The 9,294-nt window shown below is 46.3% G+C and overlaps 1 long non-coding RNA gene across 1 annotated transcript; it reads right to left on the bottom strand.

Moving 5' to 3' along the window:
- Positions 1 to 869: 869 nt before the first annotated feature.
- LOC135532847 (uncharacterized) lies at positions 870 to 5,823 on the bottom strand. Its single transcript, XR_010454409.1, has 3 exons — positions 5,718 to 5,823; positions 2,835 to 2,939; positions 870 to 910 (listed from the first exon to the last, which is right to left on the bottom strand). It is a non-coding gene; the product is annotated as an uncharacterized LOC135532847 (long non-coding RNA).
- Between the last annotated feature and the right edge of the window lie 3,471 nt (positions 5,824 to 9,294).

The following is a 9,294-nucleotide window of genomic DNA, read 5'->3' as shown; positions in this document are numbered from 1 at the left end:
GTCCAGTGTGTGTATGTCCAGTGTGTGTCCAGTGTGTGTCCACTGTGTGTCCAGTGTGTGTCCAGTGTGTGTCCAGTGTGTGTCCAGTGTGTGTCCAGTGTGTGTCCAGTGTGTGTCCAGTGTGTGTCCAGTGTGTGTCAACTGTGTGTCCAGTGTGTGTCCAGTGTGTGTCCAGTGTGTGTCAGTGTGTGTGTCAGTGTGTGTCCAGTGTGTGTGTCCAGTGTGTGTGTCCAGTGTGTGTGTCCAGTGTGTGTGTCCAGTGTGTGTGTCAGTGTGTGTCCAGTGTGTGTCCAGTGTGTGTGTCCACTGTGTGTCCAGTGTGTGTCCAGTGTGTGTCCAGTGTGTGTCAGTGTGTGTCCAGTGTGTGTCCAGTGTGTGTCCAGTGTGTGTCAGTGTGTGTGTCCAGTGTGTCCAGTGTGTGTCCAGTGTGTGTCCAGTGTGTGTGTCAGTGTGTGTCCAGTGTGTGTCCAGTGTGTGTCCAGTGTGTGTCCAGTGTGTGTCCAGTGTGTGTCCAGTGTGTGTCCAGTGTGTGTGTCCAGTGAGTGTCCAGTGTGTGTCCAGTGTGTGTCCAGTGTGTGTCCAGTGTGTGTGTGTCCAGTGTGTGTCCAGTGTGTGTCCAGTGTGTGTCCAGTGTGTGTGTTTAACCTGTGAGTCTGAGGTGCAGCAGTGTGCTGTGTGTTCAGTGGGGTGTCCTGTGTGTGTCCAAGTGGTGTGTCCAGTGATGATGGAGTGAAGTGAGATCCCCAGTGAGTGTCAGGTGTGTCCAGTGTGTGTCCAGTGAGTGTCAGTGTGTGTCAGTGTGTGTAACCTGTGAGTCTGAGGTGCAGCAGGCTCCATCCTCCCAGGGGTCAGGCTCCATCCTCCCAGGGGTCAGGCCTTCACCACACAGCTGGAAGCTCCAGTGTTTCAACTGGGAGGACAACAACAACAACTAAATCATTGTCAGCTGACAGATGGAGGAATTACATTTTGGTTACCTAGTTACGTGTGGAAATAGCAGAGAATTCAGAACCATGGATAGTGGAAAAATGTCATTGATTTTGATGAATCTTTGCAATAATCAACAATCATTGTTTACACCATTGAACTGTGAGTCCATCCTTATCCAACTGCTGTATCAGACAGTCCTTATTTACTTCCTACCTCTTCCCCTTCCCCTCTTCCCCTCTCTCTCCAACCCTTCCTACCTCTTCCCCTAACCCTCCAACCCTTCCTACCTCTTCCCCTTCCCCTCCAACCCTTCCTACCTCTTCCCCTTCCCCTCCAACCCTTCCTACCTTTTCCCCTCTCCCTCCAACCCTTCCTACCTCTTTCCCTTACCCTCCAACCCTTTCTACCTCATTCCCTTACCCTCCAACCCTTCCTACCTCTTCCCTTACCCTCCAACCTCCTTCTCCCCTTACCCTCCAACCCTTCCTAACTCTTCCCCTTCCCCTCCAACCCTTCCTACCTCTTCCCCTCTCTCTTTAACCCTACCTACCTCTTCCCCTCTCCCTCCAACCCTTCCTACCTCTTTCCCTCTCTCTCCAACCCTTCCTACCTCTTCCCCTTACCCTCCAACCCTTCCAACCTCTTACCCTTACCCTCCAACCCTTCCTACCTCGTCCCCTTACCCTCTAACCCTTCCTACCTCTTCCCCTTACCCTCCAACCCTTCCTACCTCTTTCCCTCTCTCTCCCTCTCTCTCCAACCCTTCCTACCTCTTCCCCTTACCCTCCAACCCTTCCAACCTCTTACACTTACCCTCCAACCCTTCCTACCTCTTCCCCTTACCCTCCAACCCTTCCTACCTCTTCCCCTTACCCTCCAACCCTTCCTACCTCGTCCCCTTACCCTCCAACCCTTCCTACCTCGTCCCCTTACCCTCCAACCCTTCCTACCTCTTCCCCTTACCCTCCAACCCTTCCTACCTCTTCCCCTTACCCTCCAACCCTTCCTACCTCTTCCTCTTCTCCTCCAACCCATCCTATCTCTTCCTCGTCCCCTTACCCTCCAACCCTTCCCCTTTTCCCCTTGCCCTCCAACCATTCCTACCTCTTCCTCTTATCCTCCAACCCTTCCCCTCGTCCCCTTACCCTCCAACCCTTCCTACCTCTGCCCCTTACCCTCCAACCCTTCCTACCTCGACCCTTTACCCTCCAACCCTTCCTAACTCTTCCCCTTACCCTCCAACTCTTCCTACCTCTTCCTCTTATCCTCCAACCCTTCCCCTCGTCCCCTTCCCCTTCAACCCTTCCCCTCTTCCCCTTACCCTCCAACCCTTCCTACCTCTTCCCCGCACTATCCAGACCTATCCAGACCCTTCAGATCTACCACTACACTGTTTATACCTATCCAGACCCTTCAGATCTACCACTACACTGTTTATACCTATCCAGACCCTTCAGATCTACCACTACACTGTTTATCCCTATCCAGACCCTTCAGATCTACCACTACACTGTTTATACCTATCCAGACCCTTCAGATCTACCACTACACTGTTTATACCTATCCAGACCCTTCAGATCTACCACTACACTGTTTATACCTATCCAGACCCTTCAGATCCACCACTACACTGTTTATACCTATCCAGACCCTTCAGATCTACCACTACACTGTTTATACCTATCCAGACCCTTCAGATCTACCACTACACTGTTTATACCTATCCAGACCCTTCAGATCTACCACTACACTGTTTATACCTATCTAGACAGGTTAGACAGGTGGTTTAGGGTTAGACAGGTGGTTTGGGATTAGACAGATGGTTTAGGGTTAGACAGGTGGTCAAGGTTAGACAGGTGGTTTAGGGTTAGACAGGTGGTTTAGGGTTAGACAGGTTTGGTTACCTGAGAGCAGGTGAAGGAGATCTTGGCTGTGTGGTTTCCAGCTCCGATGGTTGATGGGCTGAAACGGACAGGAATCTGGGTGGACGAGTGTGGTGCTATGATGAGCTGGAGAGATAGACAGGTAGATATAGACAGGTAGACATAGACAGGTAGACATAGACAGGAACACACACACACAGTTTAGACGGAAAATAAACAAGTCCATCCTTTATATAAGGTGTAATGTACCTGAAAAACTACTGAACATTGGTTGCTAATAATAGGAAGACTATTCAGAAGCAATCAGTCTTCATCTACAGAATGCTCTTCATTATGTCATTATGCTGCTAGGCAACCAAACACAAAAGCCTGAGAGACAAACAGATCATTTCTCCTAGAAAGTGAGAAGCAGCAGAGAGAGAGAGAGAGAGAGAGAGAGAGAGAGAGAGAGAGAGAGAGAGAGAGAGAGAGAGAGAGAGAGAGGAAGAGAGAGATGGAGAGAGAGAGGGAGGGAAAGAGGGAAAGAGATATGCTCACTGCCCACAAAATGAGGTGGAAACTGAGCTGCACTTCCTAACCTCCTGCCCAATGTATGACCATATTAGAGAGACATATTTCCCTCAGATTACACAGATCCACAAAGAATTCGAAAACAAATCCAATTTTGAAAAACTCCCATATCTACTGGGTGAAATTCCACAGTGTGCCATCAGAGCAGCAAGATTTGTGACCTGTTGCCACGAGAAAAGGGCAACCAGTGAAGAACACGCACCATTGTAAATACAACCCATATCTATGCTTATTTATTTTATCTTGTGTCCTTTACCATTTGTACATTGTAAAAACACTCTATATATATATATATATATATGACATTTGTAATGTCTTTATTGTTTTGAAACTTCTGTATGTGTGATGTCTACTGTTAATTTTTATTGTTTATTTCACTTTATATATTATATACCTTACTTGCTTTGGCAATGTTAACACGTTTCCCATGCCAATAAAGCCCCTTGAATTGATTTGAATTGAAGAGAGAGAGAGAGCTAGAGAGAGAGAGAGAGAGAGATGGAGAGAGCTAAAGAGAGAGAGAGCGAGAGAAAGAGAGAGAGAGCGAGAGAGAGAGAGAGAGGGAAAGAGCAAGAGAGAGATGAGAGAGATGGGATAGAGAGAGAGAGAGAGAGAGAGAGGGGAAAGAGAGAGAGAGATGGGAGAGAGAGAGAGATAGGAGAGAGAGGGAGAGAGAGAGATGGAGAGAGCTAGAGAGAGAGAGAGCGAGAGAGAGGGAAAGAGCAAGAGAGAGAGATGAGAGAGAGTATGTGTAATGTTTACTGTTAATTTATATTGTTTTTCACTTTATATATTCACTTTATATATTATCTACCTCACTTGCTTTGGCAATGTTAACACATGTTTCCCATGCCAATAAAGCCCTTGAATTGAATTGAATTGAGAGAGAGATGGGAGAGAGGAGAGAGAGAGAGAGAGAGATGGAGAGAGCCAGAGAGAGAAATAGATGGAGATGGAGAGAGCAAGAGAGAGAGAGAGCAAGAGAGAGAGAGAGAGAGAGAGAGAGAGAGAAAGAGCAAGAGAGAGATGAGAGAGATGGGATAGAGAGAGAGAGAGAGAGAGAGAGAGAGAGAGAGAGAAAGAGAGAGAGAGAGATGGGAGTGAGAGAGAGAGAGAGAGAGAGAGAGAGAGAGAGAGAGAGAGAGAGTGAGAGAGAGAGAGAGAGAGAGAGAGAGAGAGAGAGAGAGAGAGAGAGAGAGAGGGGAGAGAGAGAGAGAGAGAGAGAGAGGGAGAGAGAGAGAGAGAGAGATGGGAGAGAGAGAGAGAGAGAGAGAGGAAAGAGAGAGAGAGAGAGAGAGGAAAGAGAGAGAGAGATGGGAGAGAGAGAGAGATGGGAGAGAGAGAGAGAGAGAGAGAGAGAGAGAGAGAGAGAGAGAGATGGAGAGAGCCAGAAAGCGAGAGAGAGATGGAGATGGAGAGAGCAAGAGAGAGAGCGAGGGAGAGAGAGAGAGAGAGAGAGAAAGAGCAAGAGAGAGATGAGAGAGATGGGATAGAGAGAGAGAGATAGATAGAGAGAGGGAAAGAGAGAGAGAGAGATGGAAGAGAGAGATGGGAGAGAAAGAGAGAGAGAGAGAGAGAGAGATATGGAGAGTGCTAGAGAGAGAGAGAGCGAGAGAGAGAGAGGGAAAGAGCAAGAGAGAGATGAGAGAGAGAGATGGGAGAGAGAGAGACCATTGTAAATACAACCCATATCTATGCTTATTTATTTTATCTTGTGTCCTTTGCCATTTGTACATTGTAAAAACACTGTGTATATATATATATATACAGAGCAGCTGTATTCTGACACATTTGTAATGTCTTTATTGTTTTGAAACTTCTGTATGTGTGATGTCTACTGTTCATTTTTATTGTTTATTTCACTTTATATATTATCTACCTTACTTGCTTTGGCAATGTTAACACATGTTTCCCATGCCAATAAAGCCCTTGAATTGAATTGAATTGAGAGAGAGAGAGAGAGAGCGAGAGAGAGAGAGAGAGAGAGGATAGAGAGAGAGAGAGATGGGATAGAGAGCGAGAGAGATGGGATAGAGAGAGAGAGAGAGAGAGAGAGAGAGAGAGAGAGAGAGAGAGAGAGAGAGAGAGACAGAGAGACAGAGAGACAGAGAGATCAGAGCAGCTGTATTCTGACACCCTTATGACGTCACCACTTAGAGAACGAGCCACTCAGAAGTGTACACATCATTTACACAATATTGGAGGCTACTATTGGAGACGGTGGAAATGGGAAAATGGATAAACGATGAATTACTCTCTTTAAAGAAAAGAAATATAGTAATCTATTTTTTTTACAGAAAGCATGTGGTGTATGTGGTGTGTGTGGGTACTAACTGGTCTGCTGGTGTCCAGCTCCAGGGTGAAATTGCGAGGGTTGCTGTTGACCATCCCCAGCTCCAGTGTCTCGTCTGTGGGGTTGACCAGTGGGATGTACAGCCTGGTCCACCTGAGAACACAAACAGTTTAGGTGTGTGTGTGTGTGTGTGTGTGTGTGTGTGTGTGTGTGTGTGTGTGTGTGTGTGTGTGTGTGTGTGTGTGTGTGTGTGTGTGTGTGTGTGTGTGTGTGTGTGTGTGTGTGTGTGTGTGTGTGTGTACGTACTTTCCCAGTTCACAGCTGCTCTGTGGTAAGGTGGTGAGGACAGGAGGTTGGGCCAGCAGGTCCAGTTGGTACCAGAACTCTCCCACCAGCTCCGACTGGAAGACCACACTAACAGAGAACACCATCATACACAATCACACACACTCCTTTTATTTGTGTGTGTTTTATACAAGCTATTCTAAGAATATTTTGAAGATAAATACACAACGCAGAGGATGAGAGGACGAGAGTACTAAAAACTAGATAGAGTACTAACGGTCAATAGGGAATTGTCAATGTAAATAGGAGTTGGTTTTCAGTTCAACAGCTGTTTAGACTCTGTGGAATGTCAGTCCTGAACTCAGAGCTACGTGTGCTACGTTCTGTACATTGATTCTAGAGCAGGACACTTGTTATTTGGCCATTCCAGTTGTACTGCAACGACTTCTGATTGGTCAACCCCAAGCTAGGGTGGGGGGGGGGGGGTTTATACGTTGCATCCTGTTTCTTTGTTCTGTGGAGAAAAGCTGAGGACAGGGGAGACTGAACATCTACCTCCCAGCATAACATATATGATTTGTCCTTCTCAAATAAATATATTGTCCTCCCCCTGATTTGCTTTGGGGTTTTGTGTCATTGAAGAAAAACATCAACTGCTACCACTACTATGTTCTATTTGTTGCCATTAGTAACAATCAACAAATCCCTCAGGGGATCAATAAAGTGTATTATTTATTTACATCCAATCGTTCATTCAACATGATTCCCAATGACACAGTGTCCAATACAATAAGGTTGAGATAACATGACAGAGATCAACGCCCGTATTCACAAAATATATGGGAGGAGGAGTGCTGGTCTGGGATCAGGTTAGCCTTTTAGATCATAATGAACACTAGAGAGAGGACCAGATCCTAGTGCTGATCTGGGATCAGGTTAGCCTTTTAGATCATAATGAATACTAGAGAGAGGACCAGATCCTAGTGCTGATCTGGGATCAGGTTAGCCTTTTAGATCATAATGAACACTAGAGAGAGGACCAGATCCTAGTGCTGATCTGGGATCAGTTTAGCCTTTTAGATCATAATGAATACCTGAGAGAGGACCAGATCCTAGTACTGATCTGGGATCAGGTTAGCCTTTTAGATCATAATGAATATTAGAGGACCAGATCCTAGTGCTGATCTGGGATCAGGTTAGCCTTTTAGATCATAATGAATACTAGAGAGGACCAGATCCTAGTGCTGATCTGGGATCAGCTCTCTTACTCTCAGATAATGAATACTAGAGAATACCAGATCCTAGTGCTGATCTACAGGATCAAGGTGTCTGTCTCTTCCCTGATCATAATGAATACTAGAGAGAGGACCAGATCTAGTGCTGATCCCTGGATCTGTCTCTAGCCTTTCTGTCTCATAATGAATACTGTCTCTTTCCCTGTCTGTCTCTACCCTGTCTGTTCTCTTCCCTACTATAGCATAGGAGAAGGTGACTGTCTCTTCCCTACTATAACAGGAGAAGGTGACTGTCTCTTCCCTACTATAGCAGGAGAAGGAGAGATCCTGTCTCTTGCCTGTCTGTTCTCTTCCCTACTATAACAGGAGAAGGTGACTGTCTCTTCCCTACTATAACAGGAGAAGGTGACTGTCTCTTCCCTACTATAACAGGAGAAGGTGACTGTCTCTTCCCTACTATAACAGGAGAAGGTGACTGTCTCTTCCCTATATAACAGGAGAAGGTGACTGTCTCTTCCCTACTATAACAGGAGAAGGTGACTGTCTCTTCCCTTCCAGGAGAAGGTACTATAACAGGAGAAGGTGACTGTCTCTTCCCTACTATAGGAGGAGAAGGTGACTGTCTCTTCCCTACTATATCAGGAGAAGGTGACTGTCTCTTCCCTACTATAACAGGAGAAGGTGACTGTCTCTTCCCTACTATAGGAGGAGAAGGAGACTGTCTCTTCCCTGTCTGTTCTCTTCCCTACTATAACAGGAGAAGGTGACTGTCTCTTCCCTACTATAACAGGAGAAGGAGACTGTCTCTTGCCTGTCTGTCTCTTCCCTACTATAGCAGGAGAAGGTGACTGTCTCTTCCCTACTATAACAGGAGAAGGTGACTGTCTCTTCCCTACTATAACAGGAGAAGGTGACTGTCTCTTCCCTACTATAACAGGAGAAGGTGACTGTCTCTTCCCTACTATAACAGGAGAAGGTGACTGTCTCTTCCCTACTATAACAGGAGAAGGTGACTGTCTCTTCCCTACTATAACAGGAGAAGGTGACTGTCTCTTCCCTACTATAACAGGAGAAGGTGACTGTCTCTTCCCTACTATAACAGGAGAAGGTGACTGTCTCTTCCCTACTATATCAGGAGAAGGTGACTGTCTCTTCCCTACTATAACAGGAGAAGGTGACTGTCTCTTCCCTACTATAACAGGAGAAGGTGACTGTCTCTTCCCTGTCTGTTCTCTTCCCTACTATAACAGGAGAAGGGACTGTCTCTTCCCTACTATAACAGGAGAAGGTGAATGTCTCTTCCCTGTCTGTTCTCTTCCCTACTATAGTAGGAGAAGGTGACTGTCTCTTACCTGTCTGTTCTCTTCCCTACTATAACAGGAGAAGGTGACTGTCTCTTCCCTACTATAACAGGAGAAGGTGACTGTCTCTTACCTGTTTGTTCTCTTCCCTACTATAGCAGGAGAAGGTGACTGTCTCTACTATAACTGTCTGTTCTCTTCCCTACTATAACAGGAGAAGGTGACTGTCTCTTCCCTACTATAACAGGAGAAGGAGACTGACCTGTCTGTTCTTTCCCTACTATAACAGGAGAAGGTGACTGTCTCTTACCTGTCTGTCTCTTCCCTACTATAACATGGAGAAGGTGACTGTCTCTTCCCTACTATAGCAGGAGAAGGAGACTGTCTCTTCCCTATCTGTTCTGTCTTCCCTACTATAACAGGAGAAGGTGACTGTCTCTTACCTGTCTGTTCTCTTCCCTACTATAACATGAGAAGGTGACTGTCTCTTCCCTACTATAACAGGAGAAGGTGACTGTCTCTTCCCTACTATAACAGGAGAAGGTGACTGTCTCTTCCCTACTATAACAGGAGAAGGTGACTGTCTCTTCCCTACTATAACAGGAGAAGGTGACTGTCTCTTCCCTACTATAACAGGAGAAGGTGACTGTCTCTTCCCTACTATAACAGGAGAAGGTGACTGTCTCTTCCCTACTATATCAGGAGAAGGTGACTGTCTCTTCCCTACTATAACAGGAGAAGGTGACTGTCTCTTCCCTACTATAGGAGGAGAAGGAGACTGTCTCTTGCCTGTCTGT

Source organism: Oncorhynchus masou, unplaced genomic scaffold, assembly GCF_036934945.1.
Source record: "Oncorhynchus masou masou isolate Uvic2021 unplaced genomic scaffold, UVic_Omas_1.1 unplaced_scaffold_2058, whole genome shotgun sequence".
NCBI lineage: Eukaryota > Metazoa > Chordata > Actinopteri > Salmoniformes > Salmonidae > Oncorhynchus > Oncorhynchus masou.
This window is presented reverse-complemented; position numbering and strand designations above follow the sequence as displayed.